This window comes from Dermacentor andersoni, chromosome 11 (genome assembly GCF_023375885.2).
Source record: "Dermacentor andersoni chromosome 11, qqDerAnde1_hic_scaffold, whole genome shotgun sequence".
In the NCBI taxonomy this organism is placed as follows: domain Eukaryota; kingdom Metazoa; phylum Arthropoda; class Arachnida; order Ixodida; family Ixodidae; genus Dermacentor; species Dermacentor andersoni.
Window position 1 is genome coordinate 22,761,425 of NC_092824.1, and position 14,150 is coordinate 22,775,574.

Below are 14,150 nucleotides of genomic sequence, written 5' to 3' on the forward strand. Positions count from 1 at the left end.
GGGCTCGACGAAGGTTCGACAATACCTTTGGCAAGCACGTTGTTCACTTCATCTTGAATAACCTTGCGCTCTGAAGAAGAAACTCGATATTGCCGGAGATGAATAGGACTAGCATCACCAGTATTTATGTGATGCTTAAAATTGAAGTCTCGCTCAATTGGCGATTGTTGAGGTGGAAGATGTCGTGGTAGGAAACCAAAAGGCGAAACAGAGCTGCTGCTTGTTCAGGCAAGAAGTCCGCAGCAATCATGGGAGGAAATGTTGCGTCAGGGCAAATAGGATCGAGTGGACATGGTGAAGAATCCAAGCAGACGTCTGCTGAAAACGTCGTGACGTGGTCATCTCCTATAGCGCGCAGCCTTGCAGCCGATATGCCTTGGGGTAGAACTGCCTTTGTCATGCCAAAATTGACGACGGGGAGGCATCTCCGGTTATCGGCCACAGTGACGACGGAGTGGGGCTCAGTGATATTGCGCATCAAAAGGACATCAGGAATAAGTGTGGCGACGTAATCACCATGGGGCACAGAAAAAGATGACACCAAATCGACGAAAGTCAAGGATTTAGGCGGCAGGCGGACGAAGGGGGTCGTACTAAAGTTGTTCAGCAGTTCGGCACGAATATGCGCGAGTTGAAGATGTTAGAGGCAAAGAGTACCGACAGAACAGTCGATGAAAGCTAAATGCACCGCAAGAAAGTCGAGTCCGAGGATTAGGTCACGGGGACAATTGGTCAGCACTGTAAGAGGAACAGGAACGTGGCGGTCGGCGATACTCATACTGGAAGTACACACTCCAGTGACGTCAACAGTACTGCCACCGACGACGCGTACGGCTCGTGTGGACCGCAGGCGTGAGGATCTTCCCCTGACAACGACGTTCGTTACAACTCATTATAGACACTGGGGTCCAGTATCTGTTAATGCCGTCAAATGGACACCGTCGACGTGAAGATCAAATAAGTTCTGGTCCGTTGGGAGCGTGAGTGGAAGATTTCCACACGACGAAGATAATGCAGCACTACTTCAAGAAGCTGCATGATCTAGTTGTCCCTCCGCGAGCGTCCATAATTGGTCGGCGACGAATTACGGCGTGGCTGGGGCGACGGCGACTGTCGGCGCTGAGGTGACGGCCAGCGAGCAGGACGACTGACATCGACGGATACGCCTAAGGTGGGAGGCATACGGCGAGGCGAACACAGCGCAGGTCGGCATATGGGCGAGGAGACGGGGAAAAGGAGCGCGATTATGGTGACGTCCAAGAGGTGCGGCATTGGTGAGCGACGTGGCCAATGTGGAGGCAACGGAAGTAAAGGGACTTGTCGTCCGGAGTTGTGCCTTCGGTAGGGTGGCGGTATCAGGGAGAGGAATTTAGATTGCTGTGAGGCGGAGCTGTCGGCACCGTTCGGGCGTCAGGTCGGGAGCCGGAGCAGGCAGCAGAAAAACCGAGGTTGGCAAATTCTTGCCGCACCACTGCCTGGATGAAAGAGATCGCTGGGGCCGGTTGGTCAAAGGTGGGGTGAAGTAAGCATGAATAGAACGGCGCAGGACTTGTACCCTCCAGCTCTCGGACAACAATACGTGTGTCATGCTCATTTGAGGTTGGTGAAGCGATAAGGTCGACGAAAGACGACATCGCAGCCGTGTTAGGGAACCGAGAGAACTCTGGAATGACGTGGCGGCTATCGGCAAGTTCAAAGCGGTGGCACTCCTTGACAATGACGTTAATGTTGGACACATTGCTCTATACCAACAAGTTGAACGCGTCGTCCGTTATCCCTTTGAGTGCGTGGCTGACTTTGTCAACCTCGGTCATTTTGTCGTCGACTCTCCGGCAAAGAGCGAGTGCCTCTTGTATGTACAGTACATACAGCAGCCAGCTACCAACTGGTAGGATTTCCAACGAGGTCGCTGACGTCCTCCTTGAAAGCATCCCAGCTAGATATCTCGCCCTGGTGTGTCCGGAACCAGACACGAGTGGTTCCGTCCAAGTAGAATAGGACGTTCGCTAGCATAATGGTAGGGTCCCAGGGGTTGTTTGGCTTACACGCTCATACAGGTTGAGCCAGTCCTCAATGTCGACATTATCTTGGCCGGAGAATATGCCAGGATCGCGGGGGTCGGTAACCGGAACCTACGTTGTTGGCGTGGTTAACAGGAATAAAAGTATACGAGGGGCCGTCACTGGGAGCCATGGTGGAAAGAAGGACGGTGCGGACGCTGTGGAGCTCCATGGCGAGGACGAGGAACGGCACCCTTTACCAAAATGGTACGCGAAGGAAGGATTAACAACTACAGACTATTTACAGAGTATATTTACAAAGGATAATGCAAGGATGGCCAGTTCAGACGACAGCTCGGCAGCCAGGAAGCGTTTGTCGTCTTGGTCGGGGCGCCCACGGGCATCGTCCACAAGAAACACGCAATATGCATGTGTCAATGTCACATGTTATCTGATACCTTTCATACGCAGTTTTGTGAGCTCTGCGCAGTACACGATACGCATCCCGTACATGTGGTATGCGTTCGCTTAGCACACGATAAATGTATCATTAACTGCCGCTTCTCAAGTCTACAGGCTTCTGTCGATTGTTTATAAAGTTGGTGTGCACTTCCACACGTGTGCGAATGTATTTCTCCTAACGAGCTTTCCATGTACAGGAAAGCAAGGCGTAGGTGTGTCTAGTTCACCTTCCACATTTTGAAAACAAGTCTTTAGCTGGCTTCACACGGGATTAGTGTATCCGATATCTCGTAATCTTGTAGCCATTTCCAGGAAAAAAATGGCCGGGTAGATGACTTACAGATGTCATAGAACATGAGAATGGTATTATATTATGCCTTTCCATGCCGAAACACGTGTCAATAGCCAGCACTGGGTATCTTTACCTTTACTTATCTTACCTTTATCGGGCGACCACGTTTCACCGCCTAACAAATGTTATCGCAAAGCGCAGGACGTGCCTGCATGTATCGGAAGTTTCTGGAATGTTATGAATCGTTCCATCCGCTGTCTGTCACCGAACCTTGTGTAATCTGATTGCATGTATGCGCGACGCGAATAGTGTAGAACTTTGTGGGAAACACGCGGGTCCCAGGGATTACCCGCTGGTCAGATTTTCGACGATCGCCGACCGTGTTCGCTGTTTTCGTTGAGCATTGAGTGTAACCTGTTTTTTATGGGCACAGGTTTGCCCAATGGTGGTGGTGAATTGTACCTACAGGCGGCTTTAGCCTGGCGATCAGGGCCGGCAATTGCTCCGCCCGAGCTTCTCTTACAATACCGATGAAGGGTTTCACCATGTCCATAAAACCAGTCTCTCTTAAGAATTCGATAAGGAGACGTGAAGTTTCTTTGCGGGCTATAACTGATCCCTCGGGAAGTATAAATAAGGTGGTGCAGGCACACATGCGGAAGGTCCGTTTTATGTAGATTCTTCAGGAGAGCGTCCCTTTCATCTTGGAATTTCTGGCAGGACCACAAGAAGTGCACAATGTCTCCTGTCTCGTTACATGCCGTACAGTTCGGAGAAATGATTCACCCCGTCTTAAATCACCAGGCCGGTATACTAGCAGATCCTGTCATTCGATATAGAAGTGAGGCTTCCTCTCGGTGAAATCTCTTGGTAACGCAGGGCATATGCGGTGGAACCCAAAGCGACCCAAAGTAATTTCGATTGTCAGATTTTATCACCTGATTACTCTTTGGAGCCTTGACTTTGGGAGGATGATAGAGCGCTGCATATGCAAGCGCATCAGCTTTTTCGTTGCCAGAAATACCAATGTGGGAGGAAATTCACAGAAATTTTACTGTAAAGCCTTTGTTGAGTTCTTTCACGATGGCTACTCATTCGCGTGGGAACTTGAGGGATGGCAGAATATGGTATAGTTGCTGTAACGCGGCACCACATTCTGCGGAGGCAAAGTCTAGTTTGCGCAGAGCAGAAGCTATTGCTACGCCTTTCACAACTGTCGACGAGGCTATACAGTCCAGACGGCTAGAGCACGTATATCTTAGAGAGGTTATATGGAATGCAGCTGCGCAGTGGTCATCGTCTGCTTTGACAGAGCTATATGTGTATACTTGTAGGTGATTCGGGTAAATCGTGTTCAAATGTTCCAGGACTAGTGACTTGGCTTCTGCAGATGGAATGCAGCTCTTTGACAGCAATCGTGGTACACTTAAGTTGCATGCGATGTCCTCGAATGTCCAGGGTGGTTATATCCTTTCCTTCTGTCTCGAGTAGCGCAATCCAAAGACGTGAAGCGTGTTCAGTGCTGCATAAAAATGTGAGCGCGGCCTGTCACCTATACGTCGTAACAGGGCTTTGACGGGCATAGACTCACTCAATCGTAGTAGCTGGATCATGAGAGCCTGGGAAGCCTGAAGTCGCAGAGGGCGTGACTCAGCTTCGTAGAGCACTTTCTTCTTTGATGTTGGCTGAGGGACTCCAAGACAAAGTCAAATACCATTTCAGTGGATGGCTTCTAAGCGCTCGTATTGGCTATTTGAGGGTGACATTAGAGGTAGCTGATACATGATCCGACTGGTAACCAACGCAGTATGTAGCCGTATCATCGACATCGGGTGGTTCCCCAGCGTATGCCAGCGACTCGTTTGAGCACATGTAGCCTGGGTGACGATGACGCCACAACGTGGTCAACACCGCGGCGCCAGAGTAGCCTGTGGTCTATGGTAAAGCCAAGAAATCGGACGTTGTTAACTTGTCGAATCTGGTATCCGTCCAAATTCAGCGTCAAGCGTGTAGATTTTCTTTTCACTCCAAGAAATTGTACGAATGATGATTTCTCTGCTGATAGTGATAATTGAATCGTTGCCAAGTGGCCCTGAATGGCATTTACTGCTTCCTGGACTATTTGTGCTAAGCGGCGGTGCTGGTAGCTGGACAGTCATATGCGGATATCATCGGCGTATATAGGTACCTTCACTGGTGTTCGATGGTTTAGTACTCTTGGGAGGCTAGTCATGGCGATGTTAAATAATAAGGGTGATAAAACACTCCGCTGTGGCACGCCGCGAAATATACGTATTTCATCGCTCAAAGTGTCGCCAAGACGAACTCTCATGTGACGATCATTCAGGAACGTATGTATGAAGTGCAAGAGATGGTCCGTGGAGCCTATAACTTGTAACTAGCTCATGATGGCTGTTTGAGATACGTAGTCGTAAGCCTTGGAAACATCCACGAAAACAGCAATTGTCGACAGGCCATCTGCACGGTAATGTTCTATGTGGCTTAGCAGGTCCAGCACATTGTCTCGAGCGCTTAGACGCTGCCGAAACGCAGTCATGCACGATGGTAGTTTTCGACCCTGCGGAACATACCAAGTGAGTCTTGTGCACGCCATCTTCTCCATTACCTTCACTGCACTCGAGGTCACCGATACAGGTGTGTATGAGTCCAGAGCGGCAGGATTCTTTCCAGGCTTCAGAACTGGTACCACCCATGCTACTTTCCATAAATGTGGGGTATCCCCGCTGGCCCACACTTGGTTAAAAAATGCCAGCAAATCACGTCGTCTTTCAACCGGTAGGTTAGTGAGCATCTGATTCACCCAATAAAGTTAGTTTCGGCATTCACAGTTTTGTTGCTATGTCCTCAACCGTCACTACCACGTGACAGTATGTACATTTATAGATGAAACATTTAGTCGCGCAGATAAATTGGAATTAAAGTATCCAACAAATTACAGTTATACACTTACGCGCTTCATGACGCAACACGCCGCGGTTTGTTTTTCGCCCTCTGTCGTGATCGCTGAAACTTGAGAGTGTACGGGGCCTGTGGGTAGCCCGAGCCTTGGGCATGTGTGCGCGTCTGGGTGCGCATGCGCGCTGTCATTCTTGAGCGAGCGCAGACGGCAAGGAGGCGCGCCGGCCATGACGCAGCCCTAGTACGGCGTCTCAACTGAGTGTGTCAACACTCATAATGTTAATATGCTACCGCATGGCAACGCACCAGTCGAAGCCGAAGAGACGAAACGCCAAGCGCAGACGCTGCGCACTCTCGACGGGCCCGTGAGTGACTACGCGCAGGAAGCTTGTTTTGCCAAATCCCCCGCAAGCCACACCTAGAATACTGTCGGGGCTCGCGATGCCCTTCTCCCCCATATGCGTAAATTCTATCGTGACCGCAAAATGAATATTTATTCATCAAGTCATTCCAGCATATACGTCAACCACGTATTCTCTAGCGTAGACACTTCGGTGACCTTTGTTTTTTTTCCTAGTGCATGTATTAGAATGAATTTAGCCTTCGAGATATTATCTTGACAACTCCTTTGTGTCACGATGACGACAACGCAATCGCTGCTATCCTCTGCTCGCGCTGACCCACGCTGATATGTAGTACCGTACCGTTCTTTCTATACGTTTTTGAGAACACAATTAACCCATAACAAAGTTGACTAAGGAGATTCTATCTCGCACTTGCTTCATATCAGTTCAGAATAGGAGACTGCCGCCCAGACGCGTATGCAGGAAACGTCTCTCGACGTAAATAGTGATTGACATAGTGAATACGAAAATGAAAAAAAAATATATGTTGCAAAAGATATGTTTATACTTTGCCTTTCTTATGAAATAAAAACATCATATTGTGCTATATTTGTGTGCTGAGCAGCACATCGCCTTAAAGATAAAGTAAAAACAGACTGTTGATAAACATCTCCGCAGAATGATGTTAAAATAGAAGCTACGTTTCTTCTGAGCCACCCGCAAAGCTATAGCGCGTTTTGCAGCAACTTTTGACACTATAAGCGATGCGCCATTCCGGAGGAAAGAAAACAATCTTTTGTGTTAATTTTACAGAAAAAAAAATTACGGAAAAGACCAATAGAATAAAATCATACTTGAATAAGTAAGACTGACCTATTGTATGCGAATTCTATATAACGTCTCACCACTGCATGTCGGAATATTTGAGGTAGTGCTGGCATACGAAGCATGATGAAGGTCTCATGCATTACGATTTTACTTACTTTCACTGCCTTTTATTTTCTGCTGTCCACCACTGAAAAGGGAGGTCCGTCATTCGCTGCTGCGCTGCCATTTCCGGAGCCAAATCCATTATTTGGTTTGTCAAGGCGAAAACGCTCCAACCCTAAGTCGCATCAGCAGCCACATCGTAGGCACGATCAGCGCAATCCTCGAAATATCAGCCACATGTCGAAAGCGGAAATGAAGCAGATACAGGATCAGCTTGAAAATCCCCAACGTAATCAAAATAATCCAAGCGGTAGTGGCAGGACTTGATCCCGAAAATGGCAATGTCATGCTTCTCCGACAAGGTACGTAAACATTTATGAATTAACATTGCGACCGTGGTGTCCTCATATCAGCGTTTTTCTAACGTAACGTCTTAAACAGGCAGTGTTATTGATAAAGCGTACTGATCTTTCCCCGTCACACAGCTTCTGGCAAAGAACAAACAGTGGCAAGTGAACGCTGAAAACCGAGCCACATTTTAAGCAATTTGGTGCTTCGAAAGGATCATGTCGATTTTCACTTTTCGTCTCAGTAAATCTAAAGGGTAGATATTCGAATAGCGCGTATCTCTCAAAGAAAATCAAGATATATACGCACGGTGCGGAAATTAACCTAACAGTATTCGGGAACAATAATGAAAAGCAACGCAGGAATTGGCACGTGAAAGAATGGGACAGGAAGGCATGTCACGGCCTTAATGGGAGCTTTTCGTGTGATACCACAATACATACGCAATATAAAGCGAACATAGTGGGAGAAGAGAACTAAAGCAAGGAAACAACCGCAACAATTAGAAGCGTCCATAGTAAGACAGTGGAGAAAGCCAACAAGAGCATCCTGTGAGTAATCATTTAACAGCGCTTTACCAGCAAGGTTGAGGAGCTGACACGAGAGAGCCCTTTCAAATGCGATGTGAAATCGACCCTACTTTCATGCCTGTGCATGCCACAATGACGAAGGGCTCCTACTTAATATAGGGCCCTTGACCAGGACACAAAGCAAATATCGCTTATACGCTGGAAGTCGTTACGTGTCCCCTAGAGAGCGCTCTGCTGAACAAAAAACATTTCAAATTGGTTCGTGAACTGTCAAGAGAGAAACAGTTCAGGGATGCGAACCCATGATTTCAGGAGGCTAGCGCCACTGCCAAGAGAGACGCACTCTGCCCTTGCCCCGTTAACCTCCGCAAGCGAAATTCCTTCGCTGCGTTCTCCCATACCGGAGCTCGACGATCGAGTGACTTACACGCCACAGGCTTCGCCTTCATTTTATTATTTCTCCTCCCTTTTTTGCGGCGCGGCACACTTCCGCTGACGGCGTCGCGCCCGAGCTGGCTGTTGTGATTGTCTCGTTTCGCGCAACGCATGATTTTGCCCGCTGTGCACGAGGACACCTGACTAGCGGTATAAGCCTGTGCAACACGAATACTATGGCAGACAGAAAGGAATCACAGAGTGTGATCGCGCACTGTAACACGGTAGAAAATGACATAGTTTCGGTGTCAGCGCGCGCGACTGCACGACCGTTTCTTCTTTTTCGTTTCCCCATAAACTGTTATTTGTTTTTCTAATGCCTATGTTTTTGCTGCAATGCATAGCGCTGCTTTTTTTACAAAGTGTTTGGTTATTTTGTTTCGGTGGTGAAATCTCTGAAAATTGAAAATCTCTGCATGTGTGATGTACTGCCAAGTTGATAAAGGCAGCATGACCTCTGTCAAGCTTACGAGCTTTTAGTCTTGTCATCTTCTCGGTCCACGAAAAAAAAATAAATATTGAATTGCAGTTAATTGACGTGGCAACAAGCACACGAAACAGAATGAGATCTTTTTGGTGCGATGCGAAGTTAAACGAAAACGAGAACACGCAGACATTCGGTTTGTGTTTTAATATTTTTCTAAAGATTATATCGGCTGTTAAACTGATATATTCCACAAATAAGAGATGTTGCCTTGCCTAATTCTCTAAATCACGTGTGACTATGAGCACCGTCACAGCGGAAACACATGTATGTAGGCGCACTAGCACGTACACATCACCCTCCGGCTTGAAGCACCACAGCCGCGAGGAGAAAGGAAAATGACGTTCGGTTTGAAATTTCAAATCTTTCTGCGTCGCGTAGCGATGTAATACTTTACAAACATGATCGTTAGCGTGCTTTTTATGCTCTGCGCTTGTCAGCTCAAAATTTCGAGACCTGGTTGGGCCCTTTAACGTGTGGAAAGACACAGGCGAAAGATGCTATTTACACGCTATTTACACTGAACCAGGCTGCCAGGCTGACACTCGCTCGTGCCAAGGGCACCAACCAACTTCTTCGTCGTTCTCGCGGTGGCTCGTATCTTGAGCATCGCTCGATGATATCGTAATATTACCCCCCGGCGGCAAAAGCACCGTCACGGTACTGTTAAATATTCAAGGTGCATGGAGAATTGTAGGGCTTGAGTCGAGCAACGTGAACAATGCCACTGGTTGTCACAGCTGAGGATGTAGTGGGCGTTGCTAGAATGATTTCATAGGTGACACCGGTCACTTTGCGTATCACGCGATATGGGCCTGTGTAACAGGAAAGCAGTTTTTCACAAAGGCCGACTTTACGGGATGGTGACCAAAGCAACGCGAGGGCGCCGGGCGCAAAATGGACATCACGGTGACGGAGGCCTTAGCGTTGTTTGTGCTTGTCTGGAGACACTTGTAGACGAGCACGCGCAAGTTGGCGAGCATGGTTAGCATGGGCGATTGCATCACGGGCATAATCGTTAGTTGAAGCTGTGGCGGACCGAAGCACAGTTTCCAGTGGTAGCGTCGGTTCGCGGCCATACAAGAGGTAAAACGGGGAAAAGCCAGAAGTTTCGAGACGGGAAGAGTTGTATGCAAATGTAATGTAAGGTAGAGCCAGGTCCCAGTCACGGTGGTCGTCTGAAACGTATTTGGATAGCATGTCTGTAAGGGTGCGCTTCAAACGCTCAGTGAGGCCGTTCGTTTGGGGGTGGTAGGAGGTGGCAAATTTCTGCTGTATTGAGCAGGCACGCATGACGTCGTCAATGACTTTGGCCAAAAAGGTGCGGCCGCAGTCTGTAAGCAATTGACGTGGAGCACCATGCATCAAAATGATATCGTGTAGGAGGAAGTCCGCAAGATCAGTTGCGCAGCTGGTCGGAAAAGCACGGGTTACGGCGTAGCGGGTCGTGTAGTCCGCCGCGACTGCAACCCACTGGTTTCCCGATGTGGATTCCGGAAATGGGCCGAGAAGGTCCAAGCCGACACGATGGAAGGGCTCGGCAGGGATGTCGAGCGGTTTCAGGTAACCAGCTCGGAGCTGGGAAAGCTTCTTGCGTCGTTGGCAAAGTTCACAAGCGGCGACGTAACGTCGTACGGAACGGGCAAGGCCCGGCCAGAAAAAACGGTGACGTACACGGTCATAGGTTCAAGATACGCCGAGGTGTCCTGCCGTTGGTGCGTCGTGAAGCTCTTCTAGAACGGTGGAGCGGAGGTGTTTAGGTATTACAAGCAGGAACTCAGAGCCGTCCGGATGAAGGTTACGACGGTACAGAGTACCGTCGTGGAGGACGAAGAGGCGTAGAGCAGCATCGGCCGGAGAGTGTTCAAAACGGTCGATGAATGCCCTGATGTAGGCGTCACGGCGTTGCTCGTCGGCGAAATGGAGCAGCTGGCATGCAGAGAATACGCAAGAAGCACTGGCAGTATTGGAGGAGTCAGAGTCGTCAACAGTGTAACGCTACAAACTGTCAGCGTCTTCGTGCAGGCGGCAAGACTTGTACACCACGGAATATGAACATTTCTGTAGCCTCAAAGCCCATCGACCAAGCCGGCCTGTAGGATCTTTTAGCGATGAGAGCCAGCAGAGAACATGATGGTCAGTGACTACGGAAAAAGGACGACCGTAAAGGTAAGGACGCAACTTCGCAACCGCCCAGGCAACAGCAAGGCATTCGCGTTCCGTAATGGAATAGTTGCGCTCCGATGGGTGCTAGGAGGCGGCTCGCATAAGCAATAACGCGATCCTTGCTACGCTGACGCTGGGCTAAGACGGCACCTACGCCATGACCGCTGGCATCTGTACGTAATTCTGTAGGGGCATCAGGGTCGAAGTGGGCGAGAATGGATGGTGAGGTTAGAAGAGTGACGAGACGAGAGAAGGCGGTGGTTTCTGCAGTACCCCACGAGAACTGTACGCCTTTCTTTAAAAGATTAGTTAGGGGCCTAGCAATTGTCGCAAAATCTCGAACAAAACTCGGCAACGGCAAAATCTCGAACACTGTGACTCGGCCACGGCGTGACCAACTTGTTGGAATCCAGTGGCGGAGAGCCCACGACGTCGCGGCGGTCGCTGAGCGACAGAATTCGATGTGTCGCTGACTGAAAATCGCGCCATGTGAAACAGCCTTAATGCGGCAACCAGTCGCCTGTCTCGCGGTTCTTTCTGTACACCCTGCACCAGCTATTGGTGCTGTCAAGAAGTTCGCGCATGGCCTGCGAGAAAAGAAGCGTGGCACGCTGGTGCCTGTCATCGCTGATAATTGTTCAATCGTTTGCGGTACACATAGTGACAGGTACTCAGGGACCGAAGTTGGGGAGGTATTCATTGAAGAGCGACACATACCTGCAGCATTTATGGCGCAGCTTCTTCGGGGTGTTGGAATGAAAGACGTTCGTTGAAAAACAGGACCTACCCAGCGCATTTGTAGCGCAGACAGCTAATCGCAGCATTGCTTTCTGTGAGGAAGATTTGCAATGTGGGTTTGGTTCCATCAAGCATTCAAATGTGCAGGATGTTTTTAGCCAATGTAGAGTGGCGCATTATTAGTGGCGTTTACATACTATCCAGGCAGGCATCAAAGACGTTCAGTGAATAGCGACGCACATTGACTGGCGCATGCCCAGTGACCTAAATTGGCATAAAAGTGGTTCATTTAAGGCTAGCGCTGACCAAGTTGGTACATATTCAATACTTCAAGTGCGCGTCAAATAGTTTCATCGGGCAGCAGTACCTAGCCACTTCCTCATCTACAGTGACGCATGTAGGCGTTATAGAGGCTTGTTAAAAAGCGCCCCGTATGCAAACAGTGTCACATACTCACTCATCCAAGTTAGTTCGATGCGTGATTTGTAACGCTTAGCACAGCAGCACAGAAATCTGATGCGCTACCCATTTGACTACGGACTGCACAGTGACCCAGGTAGGCGGTAATATAGGTAGATGCGTACAAAATCGAAGCCTAAATAGGTAATCATATAAAAAGGCATGAAGTAGCCTAAGAATGCTAACGCAACAAATAAATGTCATCGAGAAAGGTGGTGACTGAGGAGCGCTGACAAGATAGCGTGGGGGCTGAGCCCGTAGTGTGTGTTGTAATCAAGGCACAGGAGCCATCCTGGGTTGCACTTCCAACGGGACTATTCAGGCTGCTGGGAACACTCAGCAACGCGCCTCTTCCTGTCGCCGCCTCGGTTGCCTGATCCCGCAAAACCGACTTTGAATGACGTCATAAGCTTTGTTTATGTAGCCGCGTCTTCACAGATGTCAAGTGCACAGTATAGAGTCTAATGTTATAGCAGCAAACTTCAATATTTTGGAGCATAAATACGCTCAACTCGGATCATAATTGTCAGCTTGTTGGCATTATTAGGTTTCTTTTCCTTACAGATGCCTTCCGTGTTGTCGACTTTCTGCTCTTTGCAGCCAACTGTCTCCGACCATCTCTCCAGAAGACCCAGGGACTCCTGGGTTCACTTGAAATAAAAGCACACACCACCCATTTGGCAAAAGGCACCACATGAATCGCTTTTGTGATTGTGTCAAATTATTTTTTATAGATGTCCTATAACAAGCCACTTCAAGATTCTATTGGGTCATGATATTTAATAAATTGCACAAGACGTGACCAGTCACAAAACAACCACGAGTCAAATAAGTGAGTAAATGCAAAGCAATCACTGCGGACGCGTCCGGATGAAGCTGAAGACAGCGCTTGGAGGAACAATCTTGCACTTTTTAAATCCCTGATACTGGTTCTGAGACACCATGGTAGCCGAAAAAAATGGGTGTTTAGTTTATTCGATCAATACCTCGAGATAACTTTACCTCGTGGTAGCACTGCACACGCGCATGGAGTCCCCCTATTTTCCACTAAGAATACTCGATTAATTTAGTAATATTCTATGCCTACAAAACATAAAAAAACATTTTTTCGAAGCGTAAAATGTTCATAAATCACAGTCGTCATTTGGGAGATACCTGCCTGTTAACCTTAACCTGCCTGCAGGCAACCAGGTTAAGGTATAGTAGTAGACTGAGCCAAAGAGCCTATCTGACCTTTCAAGCTATGGTATAACGAAATATTTGCCCATTAAAAATGGTACAGCTACAGTCTTTGAATTAAGAGCATCTGGGTGCACAGCTAACGCCTCTATTTTTTTACCATAGCTGCTTTGCTCCGCTCGCGCACTGACATGCCTTAGGAAGCTATGAGAAAGCGATGGGTGGTGGCGCTTGCACTAATGATAGCGACCTCGTTGCGCTGTCAACAAACATTCGTAGCTTTATGTGTGTGAAAGATGCGATGTGTGCGGTAATTACGAATACTAATGGTGACGATGGCTTTCTGAACATAGCTTTCTGACAAAATGTTAAGAGGATAACTGTCGTGTGCAGAAAAAAAAAAGTATAGAATATTTGGCTCCGACAGGTCTAAGCTATGTTGTGGCGGTGTTCTTCTGGCAGCTACAGAAGTAATTGAAATATGCACTGTTGTCTGTGCAGCTTATATTGCAAGCAGTGTGATGTTTCCTCAACATAAGTTTTGAAAAATATCGTCGTCAATGTATGCTGGTGTCCCTCTTTTTGGTGTTACCTTGTGATGACGTTCATGATTGACTTAAGAGGAAGCTTTAGCTCGGACCCAACTCTGATGAGGCCTGTTCAAATCCATGTAAAACGCAAAAACGTTTTTCTGAGGTAACCCCTAGTCCGATTTTAACGAAATTTGTTCCATTTGAGAGAGAAAGGTAAATTCTACTGACTGGTGGAAGCGGCATTTTGATTTGTGCAGAATTTTGCTAAAAAGATTTTCAGAAATTCGAAAGTTTGAAAAAAATATAAGCACAAAGTTTACAGACTCAGAGC

General features: G+C 48.1%; 1 long non-coding RNA gene across 1 annotated transcript; it reads left to right on the top strand.

Annotated features, from left to right (window-relative positions):
* The first annotated feature begins 6,939 nt into the window (after nt 1–6,939).
* Nucleotides 6,940–12,806, top strand: LOC129381721 (uncharacterized). Its single transcript, XR_008609836.2, has 2 exons — nt 6,940–7,309; nt 12,672–12,806. It is a non-coding gene; the product is annotated as an uncharacterized lncRNA (long non-coding RNA).
* The last annotated feature ends 1,344 nt before the right edge of the window (nt 12,807–14,150 follow it).